The sequence below is a fragment of the Trachurus japonicus genome, chromosome 10, assembly GCF_045865225.1.
Source record: "Trachurus japonicus isolate A0001 chromosome 10, Traja_1.0".
Classification (NCBI taxonomy): domain Eukaryota; kingdom Metazoa; phylum Chordata; class Actinopteri; order Carangiformes; family Carangidae; genus Trachurus; species Trachurus japonicus.
The window spans coordinates 83,409-101,183 of record NC_140916.1 but is presented as its reverse complement, the minus strand read 5'-3'; positions in this window follow the sequence as shown (position 1 = coordinate 101,183).

Genomic DNA, 17,775 nt, shown 5'->3' with positions numbered 1-17,775 from the left:
TTATGGGCCGGATCAGCTGTGTGTGTGTGTGTGTGTGTGTGTGTGTGTGTGTGTGTGTGTGTGTGTGTGTGTGTGTGTGAGAGAGAGATTTTGAGGAATCACACTCCTTGAGCTAATGGACTTTTCCTAATTTAGACAGGAGGAGGAGGAGAGACAGAGTTAGAGGTGAAGCTCTGGAGGATAACGTGAGGAGAGAACAGAGGAGGAAAGGTTGCTACGGGGATTATGGGACATGGAGTCCTATTTGGAAACAAGAACACACACACACACACACACACACACACACACAGACACACACACACAGACACACAAGGGTTTATTCTAAGATGAGTTTGAAGCCAGGTCGATACAGGAAGTGACACCAACAGCCAGTGTTATTACATTAGAGATCCAGTGGATTACAGTGGAGCTGCTCTACTCTCTTTTAGAGCGCTGTAAAAGAGAGTAACGACACCACCGTTGACTCCCGTGGTTAAAGCCTCATGCCCCCTAGTGGCAGGATGTGGGTATTGCAAAAGCGCCCAGAAAACCCATTCACTCCAATGTATGTGTGTTGCCCACTTGCTGGTAAATTGATGAAAACGGCCGTGTTTTTGTTTTTAGGTGTCTTGGTCATATCAGATTATACTTATAATTTGTTTATTACAAAATGTAGATTGAAACATTCATGTAGACAACTGTTTTTTTTTTACTCTCCTATGTGTTAATGTTTATCTGTAAAGGATCCTCAATGATGCTATTAACGTGGGTGATCTATAAATGTCCTTAAATTATTGAAAACACCACACTGCTCATTCACCAACAATGCAGAGATGTCAGTTCTTTTGCAAAACCCATATTCCTCCACCAGGAGGCGCTGCCATTGGACCGATGCTGTCCTTACTCTCAGTACTCCCTCAAAACCCATCAAATGCACAACCCAACAACGCCAAAATGCTCTTGTGAAGAAGTTATGACCTGCACATTCACCACGTTATGAGATAAAAACGTATATGAAGCAAATATTCTGACTCCAACAACTCTGTCTCTAATGTTACATGATTATCTCATAGCGTGGTGAATGTGCAGCTCACAACTTGTCCACCAGAGCGTTGTGGAGTTGTTGGATTGTGTATTTGATGAGTTTGATGAGGGACATGGGACCGGTACCGTTCAGCAGGAACGCGACGCACAACGTTCATTTGCGTCGTTGTGGAAGGAACACGTTGGACACGTCGGTTTCAAATATTTTCATTTTCTTAATTATTTGAATTCTGTTTGAATAGAGAAGTTCTTTCTGACAGCACTACTCCTTAGCCAACTGGTAATATCCTACTCTGTATCTAACTGTAGCCAGTTTCTAACACTGCAAGCTAACTGCTAAGCCGCTGCAAGCTAACTGCTAAGCCGCTGTTGTGCGCCGTCAGTCTGAGGTCTGATGAATGGATTAGGTCACTACAAGGCCTCATAATGTTGGCGTTTCCTTCACAGCCCTTCGACCGGACCGGTTTGGCCTCAGACCAGCAGAGCTAATGGTGCATCCAAGCACATAAGTGTCCAGAGTCTGTTCACACGTTTATGTCCGACTTCAACGTTTACATCCTGCAGCAGCTTCTTTATTGGTCCAGATCTAAATGTTTACATCCTGCAGCAGATCTAAATGTTTACATCCTGCAGCAGCTTCTTTATTGGTCCAGATCTAAATGTTTACATCCTGCAGCAGCTTCTTTATTGGTCCAGATCTAAATGTTTACATCCTGCAGCTTCTTTATTGGTCCAGATCTAAATGTTTACATCCTGCAGCAGCTTCTTTATTGGTCCAGATCTAAATGTTTACATCCTGCAGCAGCTTCTTTATTGGTCCAGATCTAAATGTTTACATCCTGCAGCATATCTAAATGTTTACATCCTGCAGCAGCTTCTTTATTGGTCCAGATCTAAATGTTTACATCCTGCAGCTTCTTTATTGGTCCAGATCTAAATGTTTACATCCTGCAGCAGCTTCTTTATTGGTCCAGATCTAAATGTTTACATCCTGCAGCTTCTTTATTGGTCCAGATCTAAATGTTTACATCCTGCAGCAGCTTCTTTATTGGTCCAGATCTAAATGTTTACATCCTGCAGCAGCTTCTTTATTGGTCCAGATCTAAATGTTTACATCCTGCAGCTTCTTTATTGGTCCAGACCGTCAGATCTAGGAAACAACAGGAGAGCTTTGAGGAGGGTTGGTGCTTTTAACCAGTTATGTATAGCCTATATATAGGAAAAATATTTACTGTAGGGGATTCTTGGATTAATATGCCTATTATATTGTATTATATGTGAAATTTTTAAGTTTTATTTAAATATTGGGGTATAAAATTAACATAAACACACACCCAGGTAAAAATATATATGAATTATTTAGGCTGTGGAATAAGTTCCCCGCCGAGATGCGTCTTATTTCTGACCTGGGCCTCTTCAAATCGGCTAAAAACCTATTTATTTAGGATGGCTTTTACTGTAATACCCAGTAGCGTGATGACACTTTTATCTTATTTTATCTTATTTGATTTTGCTGTATTTTATTGCTTTCATTGCGTTTTATTATTGTTTTTAATTGTTTTTATTTATTCTTCTTTTTATTTATGACCTGCTGTAAAGCACTTTGGTACACTGAAAGGATTGTTGTGAAGGGCTGTATAAATAAAGTACATGTACATTTATATTTATTAAGTTTGGAAATACAAGAATTAAACATATTATAGATGATCTTATTAATCCAAAACTGTGTTTCTAAACTAATAAGTATTACTAATGTAGGAGGAATGCTTTATAAATGATGGATGAGTGTTAAACTGAAGCTTCATACAGTAGTGTGTAGTTATTACGTAGTGTTCCCAGTATTTGAATTCATGCCTGTGGTTTTAAGGGGGAATGTGATGGACGTCTGTGGGAGTTCCTCCACGCTTCATTTTAACGTGTGTGTCCTATATGTTCCGGTAGATTTTGTTTATCGCGTGCGCGCTGTGCGACGCGCTTTCCTCCGAGACTTTATTGTCCTTGAAATGAATTTTTGCAAAGTAGATTTAGAGCTGGAGGCGGCGGCGAGGTGACGGCCCTAATGGTGAACGGCTGAATAATGGAGGAAGAGGAGAGACGGATGGAGAGATGGACGGAAAGAGATAAAGGCAGCGAGGGCAATCTGCTTCCATGAATTGGTGGCAAATGAGCAAATCCAGCGAGCCGTGTGAGGAAACAGAGGAATGAGTTTCCTCTGCTCGGAGCGCGAGGTTATAGATAGATAGATAGATATTATTATAGACACCTTTAGGTTAGTTCATCAGCTTCTCCTGCAGAGACCACGCGGAGCTTCACTTCACGTCATGTCATGTGTTTAAACAATGTTCTGGACCGATTCATGGTCACCACAGGATTCACCATCTCATTTATCAGTAGCTTAGTTAGTAGTAGTAGTTTCCATGAGCCTAGTTCTGATAGGAAATTCCAACTTCACTGTTTACATGGACGCAAATTTTCGTTTATTTCGGGCATGTCAATTAAATCATCATCATCACATTTCATCTTAGTTCAAGTAATACAATACACATGGCCGAAAGGGAAAGCGGGAAAAGCAAAAGCTGATCTAGTCCCGCCCCCATTACCCACAGAATAAAATCTTTATCATAATCTTTTCTTTTTCTTTTACTTATGACATTTTGACATAACATGTTACAGCAGCAGGTAGTAAACAGAGCTGAAGTCTAGCTCTAGACAGTACATACAGATTACGTGTGTGTCTGCACATGTGTCCATATTTGTCCATCATGAGTGAACAACAGTCTCATCTTGTAGCCTGGCATGTCACAAAGTCACAAAGTCACAAGGTGGTCCAATCGACAAAAGTCGGTTTGGGCAAAAGTCCAGTGTACTTATTATTTGTTGGGATGGTGTGAGAGCCTTTTATGCCATTTACATGTTTACATGATGCGGTTTTATTCAGATCGGCATTTATTCCCATTTTATTCTGATTATTTGTGTTGTATTTATATTACATCCCCCACCAGAACACAACACAAGATAATAAACTGGTCTGAAGAGAAGAGATTAATTTTCCCAACGACCGCCCACTGAATCTGTCAGAAGGACACAACAACTCAGCATTAGGACCAAAACACGTTTCTTTGTGAGTCTCTAGAGAAATAAATTGAATTAAATCTCACATTCAGACACTTAAACTTAAAAGACTACGTTTACATGTGCCCGGCTATTTTCATAAAGGGACATTTCACCCTCTCTGTTTACAAAAATAACTGCGTGCACACCAGTCCGTTTTCAGAAAAGTTGTCGTTTACACTAACCCGTGTTTATGCCGTCAAGAGCAAACCTGTAGGTGGCAGTGTAGCGAGAAGCTCAAGCCCACGTCAGCCAATCAGAATCCTGCACATGATCCCGCATAGCAACCTGATAGCAACAGCAGCAACGACAACAACGTCACTTGACCTCCTTTTGTTTAAAGTTTTAATATGTTTTCATGTGAGAAAGTAACTGTTTAGATCCCAAATCTACGGCCAGTTGATCCAAACGACGGCTGTTTAGAAGTTTGCTCCGATGTTTTTCAGAGAAGTGAAGCTCTGCAGCGACCGGGACATCACAGAGACAGCAGCCGGTCTGCAGAGCTGCTCGGCCGGCCAACCTCCGTCCTCATCCCGGGGGAGAAAACCATCGCTAATTAACTTACCCGCAGGTTTTTAGAGGTTTACCACCGGCTGGTTAAAGTATTTTTAGGAGATAAATGTTGGTCTCATTGATGAAGTCTCGCCTCGCTTCGGATCTTTGGTAGCCTATATATATATTTTCTTTTTTCCAAATATCGTGTCAATAAAGATTTAAAAATCCAGAAAACCAGACGTGTAAAGATCGTAAAGGAGAACACACACACACACACACACACACACACACACACACACACACACACACACACACTCATGAACGCAGCCACAAAGTAAAGTACAGATGGATGTTTATAGATTCACAGGTTCAGACACACACACACACACACACACACACACACACACATAACTGCTCTGTTACCCACAGAAAATAACAAGCAAAAACACACTCAGTCACACACACTCATCTATGTATGCGCATATATGTATGAATCTACGCTCACACTGTAATGTACGCGCCACCACACACTCAGGTATAACACAACATACACACATACATAAATATGAGTCTAAATCCTCCACACAGTATCACACAAACGCATCTGGCCATGCATGTCAACACAAACACTTCGCTGTGCACATGGAAACACACACGCATAAACACACATAAACACACACATAAACACACACACACACTGATACACCTATAGGGACAGAACTGTGACACACGAGCGCTGATGCAGCTTAATGATCAGAATAATGTGAAATAAAGCTTCACACACACACACACACACACACATCCTTACACTCCATCACCCACAATGCTTTGCTTCGACGCCTCGGCTCACATGAATTTTTAAAGGATCAGTTTTATTACGCTTCGGTTTTATTTGTGAGCAATAACGGAGCGGTGACGAACACCGGTCGTCTCTGAGAGGAGATTCAGCTGCTGGGGTTGCACTATATATATATATACTATATATATATATATACTGTATATACTGTATATATATATATATACTGTATATATAGTGTATATATATATATAGTGTATATATATATACAGTATATATATACTATATATACTGTATATACTATATATATATATATAGTTTATGAGCGTGCACGCTGCCGCTGCCCCCCCCCCACTCTGAGCCTCTGCTGAACGACGTCTCGCTGCAGCTCGGTGTCGGTTCTGCAGCGACGACGCAGAGATCTGCAGGCACGTGTGTGTGTGTGTGTGTGTGTGTGTGTGTGTGTGTGTGTGTGTGTGTGTGTGTGTGTGTGTGTGTGTGGAGGAGGAGAGGGGGACAAAATAATAGGAACACCTGAAACGACACTTCAAATTAAAAGCCTCGATTAGACGTATTTTCTTTATTATCACTGACGTTCCGGCCGTAAAAGCGCTTGAGTTGAATATTTTATGGGATGTTTTCCTGGTAAACACAACATTTAGTTATCTGTGACAGTCCTTTGTGAAGAGTTACGGCTTCCTGTCACAGCAGGAGAAGCAGAGTGAAATAATGTTCTGGTGTTTGGAAGTTGCAAACTGAGTTATTATGAGAGGGAACAAAATAAAGAGCGTGGAGCAAACAAAACACATCCATACATGTGACCCGAGGAAAGGACTCACTTCTACATTGTAGTGTATTATCCACCTGAACAGTTTTGCTTTAATATCTTGAATTATCTTCTGTTCTTCATGGTGTTTTCTCAGCCTAAAAGTTAAGGGACAGGTCAAGGGTCATTCACCATTTGGATAAGAACTTCATTTGTGATAAGTAACAGTTTATAGTTAAATGGAATAAATATAAATAAATGCAGATGTTACAAGAGAAAAGGCACACGCATACATTTACAGCAAGACGTTTAGATTAGGTGTCTAGCAGTAGTGTGTAAATGTGTTTCTTGTCATCTACCCATCTCTGTGGGTCATAGTTTTTGGGGAAACTTGACACCTTATCTATGTTTAGTTAGCTTGGTGTCAGAAGGTTGGATTCTGTTTTTAGATCCTGTCTTTGTCTGACCATCTTGGACAGACATATCCTTCCTTATATTGGAAAAAGGTGGAGTTTTAGAAAACATACTGTATATAAGGTTAGAGCTTTAGGCCAAGAGAGAGAGATCTCACATTGGCACCAGAGATGCTCTAGGATTCGGCATTTTTGACACTGTTCTTTTTCTTGTAATAAACTCTTTTTGAATGCAAGAAAAGACGTGTCGGCGGCGGTGATCCCTTCTTTTCATCAACACATCAATACACCAAAACATTCAGTTCGTTTCCACCCGGAGTCGACGTCATCCTTCAGGCTGCAGCCGAGGAGGAAGTGAAGCGTCGTTTCCATTCACGTGTTTATGAGCCAGAGGTGTCACACTGGACGTCAGCGGCTTCTATTACCGAGCACGGCGTTCCCCGGAGCGCCGCGGCTTCTATTACCGAGCACGGCGTTCCCTGCAGCGCCGTGTGATGGCTCCTTTAAGAGAAGTCATCTGATCCTGGACATTAGACCGCAGCCAGAGGACACGGCTCAGAGCAGAGAGGAACTCTGGGTAAACAGGAAGCTTCCATCCCTCAGCAGGACTCTAACGGCTGCACCACCGCTGTTTCCCGCTGTGATGAAATGATGTCGCTGATCGATTGTTTCCCTCTTTTATTTTGAAATGCTGTTTTGTTTTATTTGTTTTATTTGTTAGGATCCCCATTAGCTGCGCTCTGGAACGCCGCTAGTCTTCCTGGGCTCCACAGTTAAAACCAGTACATTTAAACATAAATCTGCAATCACAATATAAAGACAAGTCAACAAAATCTAACATTAAATCTGTACCATCAGATTATCAATTATCATCCACATCAAAGCACCTGTGTAAGATAACTCCGTACAGCAGTTATAAAATAAAATAAAATAAAAATAATAAAATAAAAGGGTAAAACAAATGAAAATGACAACAAGAGACCCTATTACGCTACATAAGACCCTTTATGTATGCTGAATCGTACAAAGATAGGCTATATCTGTGGTTTTAAGAACCAAAAACAGAAAACATCACAGTGTTGATTAAGGTCGCTTTCACACAAGCCTCGTTTGGTCCAAACCAAAATGTCATGTGTGAACACTCCCCCGGGCCACACTCTGGACTTTAGTCAGGACTCGGTCCGGTTCGCTTCAGGTGAGAACGTAATTGGACTTTTTATTTTTATTTTATTTTTTTATTATTAGTATATTTTTTGGGCTTTTCATGCCTTTTATTGATAGTATAGTTGAGAGAGACAGGAAACGGGGAGACCGAGAGAGGGGGAATGACATGCAGGAAAGAGTGCCCGATGCAGGATTCGAACCGGGGACGCCTGCTTAACCTCCTGCGCCACTCGACGCCCCATGATTGGACTTTTAATAGGACTAAATACAGGAAGCAAACCAAAACAGCAGTGTTTCCCATTCACTGAGTTATTCGTGGCATTCCGCCACAAATAAATTACGTCCGCCACGAATCGACTTTTCGGCTTTTGGCTCGACCGACGCAATATTGTTCCATTCATTCATCTCCGCATAGCGCTGTTTCTCCGTTATTGCCGTTCACACACACACACACACACGGAGAGAGAGAGAAGCGCACATGCATTACATTACGAAACTCATACGGTCCGATCTTTAATACAAACATCTACCTTTATTTTGAAGGAGCTTTAATACAAACATCTACCTTTATTTTGAAGGAGCGTTAACACAAACATCTACCTTTATACTTTTAATTAATTAATTATTTTAATTGTGTTATTTTTGTCCTTGATAGTGACAGTAACTGGAACTATGCGACACCACTGCTGCTTCTTATTATAACATCATTTTTGGTGAATTTTATAACATTTCTCCAGAAGTTTGTGAGTCGTTGGAATATTTCTGACCGACTTTATCTCAAAGGTTCAGAGCGGTTGTGATTATCTGACGGGAATCAAGCGCAGCACCTCAGACGTGACGAGTATTGATCTGATTGGTCGACAGCTCGGCTGTGAACCTTGATGACAGAGTTCCTCGTCTGAACTCTGAGCATCGTGTCATCAGAGCGTCGAGTCTGTGATCGCTGCGCTCCGATGACGATCAAACATCAGCAGAAGATCCGTCTAGTTAGCGAGTCGACGGCGTCCTTTCATCCTGAGCCGACGCACACGGGAATCGAACACACCGACCGTGTCCTCAGGCTGCAGCGAGTTTTACCAGCTTCACTTCTACGTCTCATCTCTGCAGCCGGGAGACAAGATCACTGCTGAAATAAAAACCAACTGAACCGTTTGCAAAGACCCAGATGATCCTGAACACCACACACACACACACACAGCCTGTTGCCTCGGGGAAACATCATTTTGAAAATGTAATCACGTCTGTCCCGCAATTAAAGTTCATTCATATTCTGCACGGACACAGAAAAGCCATTACGAAGGTTTCTATTTATTTCTCTTCACTCTGGGAAATAATGAGGCATAAAAGTCACAAAGAACTCGTTTCAGTCTCAACAACAACGTGATACGTTCATGACCTTTGACCTGCACGTTAATAATTATATAAATATATATATATAGATGTTGACTGATCAGACTGACCGGAGGTTGAACTGTTGCTGTATTATGGTGCGCTGGTCTAAACCCGGGACCAGAAGCCGTAGATCGGCCTCTAAAGCAGCGGTTCTCAACTAGTTTCACTCTGGGCTCCACATCTTCCCGTGGTCATTAAGTTGTGACCCACTTTTATAGAATTCAAACCAAGCCTTTAAAAACTCATTTAGCTCTTTATTGAGCAAAGTGCATTTCAGAGCACATGAATGAAACTGAGGAGTTACCATGACAACTGCATGTACGGAAGTGAATAAAAAAATATCAAACTGCACAAAATGGAGACCAACAAAACGATATATTTGACTTCTAATGCATCTCTGCATTCAGAGCATGTTCACTAAAGTGAATAAATATCAAATTGCACAAAATAAAGACCCACAAAACAAAACAAAACCAGATTCACTGCATCAGGCCACATTAATAAGAAACTGATATCTTTGTATTCAGAGCAAATGGAGCAAATAATCGGAAAGTGAGGAGGAGCATTACAACTGCATGTGTTCACGTGTCTCGTGCCTTTCAAAATAAGTTATTTTTCAAAATAAAAGACATGTCCAACATCAGATGTGCATTAAATATTACAGTATTTACTTTTTTGACCAGCTGTCCACGACCCATCCAGAACAGGTCCGCGACCCACTTTTGGGTCCCGACCCACCAGTTGAGAACCACTGCTTTAAAGAGCCGTCAGGAGCTTTTGAGACGTTTGGAAGTGGAGAAGAGGAACTGGTTCAGACCTGTTTGGGCCTTCAGCTGGTCATGATGAACATTCCCGGCCTTCTGCACATCCTCCACTGGAGCGATGGGATGGATCGGACTCCCAACTGAAGAAAAAGATCTCCGCACACTTGGATCTATGCAATTTCACTTTATTAAAGGCTAAGCTCTCGGTCTCAGACGACCTTCATCAGAGCAATACACTGAGACAATGCACAGGCAGGTAGAAGAACACACACACACACACACACACACACACACACACACACACACACACACACACACACACACACACACACACACTCCTATTCCAATCCAATCAGTGATATGCAATACACCTGTTATGTTGTAATCCAAGACATTTTTCTAGAATGTAGAGACTATGGTTTATGATGGCTTTTAGCCTGATACCTATTCATAGCTCTTCACTCTATTAATGTACTGGTTTTCTTTCTTCTTCCTTTTTTTTCCTTATATCTGGGTATCTCTGTTTATGACGGTTAACACCTGAGCCCCTTCAGAGCCCCATTGGTCTGTGTTTGCGAATATATGGTTTTATCAGGAGGTGTTTCATGATTGTATATGTGTTTTTTTTCTAGATTGTTTTTTCTAGATTGTTTAAAGACCCTGTAAACTACAATCCCACCACCAGGGTGCACGCAGGTGTATTGCATAAAACTGATTGGATTGGGGAGTGTCTCTGTGTGTGTGTGTGTGTGTGTGTGTGTGTGTGTGTGTGTGTGTGTGTGTGTGTGTGTGTGTGTGTGTGTGTGTGTGTGTGTGTGTGTTCTTCTACCTGCCTGTCCATTGTCTCAGTGTATTGCTCTGATGAAGGTCGTCTGAGACCGAGAGCTTAGCCTTTAATAAAGTGAAATTGCATAGATCCAAGTGTGCGGAGATCTTTTTCTTCAGTTTGGACACTTTTGATGCCTCCAGCACCTTGGCAGAGAACCCCCTTTTTGCATGGATCGCACTCCCACCAGAAGGCAAGGCAAGGCAATTTTATTTGTATAGCCCGTTTTTACCACCAGTTTGTCTCTCAAAGGTCTTTACATCCCATCATAACAACATCCTCTGTCCTTAGACCCTCACATCCACTGAGGAAAAACTCCATGGAAAACCCTTTTAACAGGGAAAACCAGGAGAAAGCTCAGGGTGAGCAACAGAGGAGGGATCCCTCACCCAGGACGGACAGACGGGACAGAGATGTTGTTACAGACAAGAAAACAGTTTACAGTTTATGACACAGAATGTGCGAAATAGAAGGAGCTCTGAGCAACGACGGCCAGACTTCGGCACCCGTTCTGGTTCCGTCAGAGCAGACAAGTCGACTCCACTTGGACTTCACCTGCAGCACCAACGATGGTCGTAGATCGAGAACAATTTCAGTGGTAAAGTAAAAACGAGGCTGTTTAGGTTCAACGGTTCTGATTCATGTCGATATCTCCAGCGCTCTGTCGTCCGCCATTCTGCTTTTGAATTGTGGTTTTAAAGGTTTAAAGGTTCATTCTGAGACGTGATGAAGTGTTAAATGGAGAAATCTTCCCAGAGTCTCAAAGTGAGAGTGAGACAGGGAGAGGAGTTCATGACCAGGCAAAGACCTGAAAGAAAAGAACGATTAATAAAGTTGATTGAGTCTTCACAGGCCACTGGAGCTCGGAGGAAAAGGTCTGAAGAGAAGAGGAGGAGGAGGAGGGTGAAGTCGTCTGTGAAGCAGCTGTCAGTCCCATCTCATCATCAGACTCTCTGACCTTTGGGACTCGGCCCGGCGGAGCGAAGCCACTCGTTCCTCTTCCTCCTTCACGTGTGACGGACGAGTGTCTGTCGGCTCAGTCTGACTCACCGGCCTCGGGACCAGAACCAGCTGCAGACCGGGTCCAGACCGGGTCCAGACCGGGTCTCGCCATCTGCTCGCTCATCCAAGACGAGTCCTTTAGTAGTATAGGAAGTCCTAGAGTACTCTAGTACTAGTAGAGTACTCTAGTACTATAGTCTCAGTCTTACTCACCGGCCTCGGGACCAGAATCAGCTGCAGACCGGGTCCAGACCGGGTCTCACCATCTGCTCGCTCATCCAAGACGAGTCCTTTAGTACTATAGGAAGTCCTAGAGTACTCTAGGACTATGACTATAGGGGGGGGGCAGGGAGAGCTGGCCAGCTCGATGGGAGGACTGGGTGGCAGACTGGTCCATGGGTACTAGAGTCCTCTAGTACTATAGTCATAGAGGAAGTACTATAGTCCTATAGTACTATAGTCATAGAGGAAGTACTATAGTCTTAGAGTACTCTAAGATTATAGTCCTAGAGTACTATAGTCCTAGAGTACTATAGTCCTAGAGTACTCTAAGACTATAGTCCTAGAGGATGTACTAGAGTCCTCTAGTACTATAGTCATAGAGGAAGTACTACTCTAGGACTATAGTCCTCTAGTACTATAGTCTTAGAGGACTCTAGTACATCCTCTAGGACTATAGTACTAGAGGAAGTCCTAGAGTACTATAGTCCTAGAGTACTACAGTACTAGAGGACTCTAGGACTATAGTACTAGAGTAGCCTACTGGTGGCTGTGTCCCCACTGCACCAGGACCCAGCGGGTTGTTATGGCGATGTGCGACAGTTTCCATCATTGCGCGGTTGTTGTGCAGTTGTGCTAACCCTTTTTTTTTTCTTTTTTTTTTACTGCTCTTGTTTTTTTTTTCAGCAGTATAGACGCTTTCTAAAAAAAAAAAAAGATGCCTTCTCGATCGTCGTAATCCTGCGATCACGTATTTATCAAAAAAAAAATTCCACCAGGACTACTGCTGCTCTCGTCTTTTACTGAGTTATTCTCTCTTTTCCAGCCGTCTCATGTTTTTAGTAACGTTGGGTTTTAATAAACATGCAGCTCATTTCGTGTCTTTCTCTTAGCGTCGCATCCTGCTTGAGTCTGACCAATCAGCTCAGAGTAAATCTCAAGCCCCACCGGGTCTGAGTACTAGTAAACTAGTAAACTAGTAATCCTATAGATTACTGGTGGACTAGAGTAACAGATGTAGTGTATTATCCACCTGAACTTTTTGCTTTAACATCATGCATTATGTTCTTCTGTTTCTCTTGGAACTGGAGGAAAGTGTTTAGTAACAGTAATAGATGAGACATGAGTGACCCTTGTGAGATGCACCCGAGGAGAATGTGTTTTTGTTGTTCACAGCCTTAAACTGATGTTTAGCCTCGTCTGAAGGATGAACTCAAGGTCGTAAAATTATATATAGGCTAGATCCTGTCTTGTGTTTATGAACACAAAACATGAACTGTGTATGTTAGACAGATACAGGTATTGTTTGGATTTACAGAATGCTTCCATTAATGTTGAACAGTTAATGCCTATTATGTTATAAGCTATATCCTTATGTTGGGAGAAGGTGGAGTTTTGGAGTTAGAAAGCATATAAAGATTGTGGTTTTGAGCCATAGAGAGAGAGATCTCACATTGGCACCATGAGATGCTCCAAGATTCAACATTTTTTGTACTCTGATTCTCCTTCTTGTTAATAAACTACTTTTTTGAATGCAAGTGAAGACGTGTCGGCGGTGATCCCTTCTTTTCATCAACACATCAATATACCACATAGATTACTAGAGTAATAGAGTTTGGCCCGTAAAGGTTCCTGTAAACGGCCCTGTGAAAACCATGAATGGAATAAATAGAAATGAAATGAAATAATGTAATGTAAATGTAAAAATATTGGGTAGATAATATAATATAGATGCATTTCAATAATCTGCTTTAGATAAACTTGTATCAATTAAGTAGATATAATAAGTGATACAGTTGCAATGGGTTTTAACATAAAATAATTCATCATATATATATTTTAAGTATATGCACATGTACATTGTTTTTACTACAGGTATTTAATATGTATTGTTATAATATGTATGTGACAATAATCATATTGATATGGGGCTGAAGCTCATTCAGGTGAACAGCTGCTAATGCTACGTTAGCTCTGCAGTGAAACTTCTATGGTGCAGTGAAAAGTAAGAATCTTTCTGTGGGAACACACACACACACACACACACACACACACACACACACACACAGACACACACACACAGTGGGTAGGGTTTTATCTGATTTGTTGAGCCAATATTCAGCATCATTAACGTGGGCGATTCTCACTGAAAGGTGAGAAATAAAAGCGGCTCCACTGCAGCTTTACTACGTCATAAAGTCATAAAGTTCCTCCAGCAGGAGAACAGAGGAGGTGATAACAATAATAGGGGAGAGTGGGGTAATGTGAGACACCCCCTGTATCTAGAAAACGGAACATATTTTTGGTCGTGTGACCGTTATGTTTTCAAGCCCCTTCCATTTCCCCATGGCCATGAAGGAGAGGACCTCATGATGCTGTGGAAAGCATGTTTTTTTCACAAAAATATGATTTTTGCATGTAAAAGTAAAATTTTTTGGTGTCAACTTAATCAACTGTTGTGCCAAAGCAAATTGATTCAGGTAGAAAAACTTCTATGATACATGATGATGAACTACCAACACATAAAACCATGTGATGATGCTGGCTGAAAATTAGCCTGAATTTCTAAGGGAGGTCGTTTTTTCTAAAATGGGGGTGTTGGGGTAAAGTGAGACGAATGTTGCGGGGTAAAGTGAGACCATGGATGTATTATAATAAATCCATGAGTGAGACTGTGAGCACCACACACAAAGATTTACACTAGAATCACGTCCCCCAAGCCAGAAATCTCGCGTGATCAATGATCTGTAGCCACACTTCTTTGTTATGCTATGTGCTCTTCAGTCAGCTCGTTTATTTATTGGTTAATTAACTCAATTTTAGTCACATTCCACTTTGTCGGCTCCCCCCACACACAAGAGGACTTTTGATCAAAATGGTCACGATTGTCCTACAATCTGACCCCCAGACTGTGTTTTAATCTAACTGGTTCTATCTGTCATTTAAATGTTAATTAAAACATTTTGTGTTGTATTTGATTTTGTTCTTGAGTTACTTTGTGTTTAGAAAAAAAAGTGCTTAATTGACCAATCCCCATGATTCTGTTACTAGTCCGACATTAGTTTTGGGAAATGTGGTTGTCAAGCTGTCAGGATTCTAACTGTTACAACATGTGTTGTTATGGTAGTTTCACAGTGGAAAAAGTAGTGGATCAGTTTACCCCATTGATTTCTCTGGTTTGTCCCTTTTTTTTAAAAAAAAACTCTACCGTTTTACTATTATTAGGTTTTTTTTGTTTTTTATAATTTAAAATTTTTATTATTTTTTCATTATTGCAACAGACACAACGAACATCAAATACAACAGACAAAATGGAGATCAAAAATAGTAATAATAGAAAAAACATATAAAATAAATAAATAACATGAAAAATCTGAAAGTAAATTAACTAAAAATAAGACAGGCTGGTAATAAATAGGCAAAGACAGGCAAATTAACACATCTGTCTACCAAAACTATCCCATTTTTCTTTTATCATACAATTTTTACTGTTATTAGGTTTAAAACTCTGGCCAATTAAAACGTTGAGTGACAGGTCTGGAGACCGCTGCTTCGAGGCCAGTGGGCGGGCCCTCGGCCGGCTAACGGCTGCACCGCTCCAAATATGGCAGTAGAATCCAACATGTCGCAGTTCAAACCCCCGTAGTAGCGGCACAAAACAGACTCCCCCAAACCACTGGGGGACGTCACGGTGCTACGGCCGTTCTCTCTATAGTCTATGGTTTGAGCCGAGCGTGGCTCTGCAGGACGAGAGACGAGGACCAGAAGTCGGAGGAGTTACTTGGTATTCAGGAGGATTAACGGCGGCTAACGGCGACCTTTAAAGTCTCTGCTCTGTCCCTTTAAAGTCTCTGCTCTGTCTCTGTGTGACCTCGACGTCTCACTCTGTGAAATAAAACAGAAGCGGCGACGGAGGAAGTGAAAGGAGAACAGAGAGCTTCTCCTTATCTTTCACTCCAGCGTTAGAACAGCAGAGAAATAAACATCCACTTCACTCTCTGATAAATCGGCTCTAACGGTTCACTCACATAGAAGAGGAAAACAAATGAAACAAACTGCTGTTGGGTTCAGTTCCTGAAGGTTAAAGTGATAAAACCACCGTCTTTTCTCTAATGAAGCGACGTCTGACATTAAAGGTCGCGTAGTTTACACGTCACGGTGTTTTAGTTCAAATACGGATGTCGATGCACCTCAGTCTGTGTCTGTATCTGTTCTATTGTTGATTACAAAGCAGATCTGGGTTTAAAACGAGCCGTCAGGACTTCCTGTTACTTTGTGATGTCACAACATCACACAAAAGAACATAACCAGGGGGAATGCACATGTAAATGTGGGGTGCGGGGTCTTAAGTCTTATGTCTTATGTTCTTATGTCTCTTTTTAATTGTGGTGTATGAAATGTGGGAATGTATGTTAATGTATGTAAGCTGCACTTCTCCAGGCCGCTCTGTACGAAATGGTGAAAACTATTTTCCTTGGAAAGGACAAATAAATCTATCTATCTATCTATCTATCTATCTATCTATCTATCTATCTATCTATCTATCTATCTATCTATCTATCTATCTATCTATCTATCTATCTATCTATCTATCTATCTATCTATCTATCTATCTACAACTAATCCACTATCCAACCACTTGGTTTCTCTGAGTGTTTTATTCTGAAATCTGCTCTGTTTTCATTGGATCACTTTAGTAAACAGTCAGCCAATCAGAAGAGAGGCTCAGAGCCTCCTCCTCTGTTCTGATTGGCCGACACTGACCTGTTGTTTCTAGAGACTCATCACTGTAACTTTCTTATGGTGCAGACACACCAACTCCACCGGTGAGTGTGCGGTTCTGTGTGACGTGGTGCGGAGCTTGAGTTTGTCTCTGCCGTTTCCAACATGGCGGCCGGGTCACAAACGATCTCATTCTACAGTTAAAGCAGCAGTAAGGTGAATGTTTGTGTTAATCTAAGTCTTAAATAGTTGTATCTTGGGGCGGTGTTTAGCTCAGTTGGTAGAGCACCCGCCCCATGTGTTGAGGCTGTAGTCCTCGCTGCAGGCGGCCCCGGTTCGAGTCCCGCGTCGGACGGCCCTATCCTGCATGTCATTCCCCCCATCTCTGCCTCCCATTTCCTGTCACACTCTCAGCTGTCCTATCGAATAAAGGCATGAAAAGCCAAAAAATATACTTTAAAAAAAAAATTAAAAAAAATAGTTGTATTTTCCGACAGCAATCACTTCTATAGAGTGTTTGGTCTGAAACACGGGTCTGTCAGTCACTCTGCTCTGCTCTGAGCCCAGGAGAAAACTTTCCTTGTATCCTACAACCTTTATCCAATGAGGAGAGAGAACGGCATAAAGGGGCAGTCCTCTCTGTGTGTGCAGCCAAGGGATGCGCCTGAATGTGGTGACGTAGGGACGAGGACCAATAGATCCATGACGAGGGCGGGGGCTGCTAACTCCATCTGCTGACAGGAAGTTAGACAAAACCACCGGATCACTGACTGAAGCTTTAAACAACAAGGCAATTTTATTTGTATAGCCCGTTTTTACCACCAGTTTGTCTCAAAGGGCTTTACATCCCATCATAACAACATCCTCTGTCCTTAGACCCTCACATCCACTGAGGAGAAACTCCATGGAAACCCTTTTAACAGGGAAAAATCAGACATAAACACACAAAGTTTGTTTCTGAAAACATTTGAGGAGGGAAATGTGTAGTGCAGTAACAGAATCTGGATTCATATCTGATCAACACGGCCTAGTTGGATAGTTGGAACAGAGTTTCTGAGCCGCCGCGTTGCGTTGGACGGACG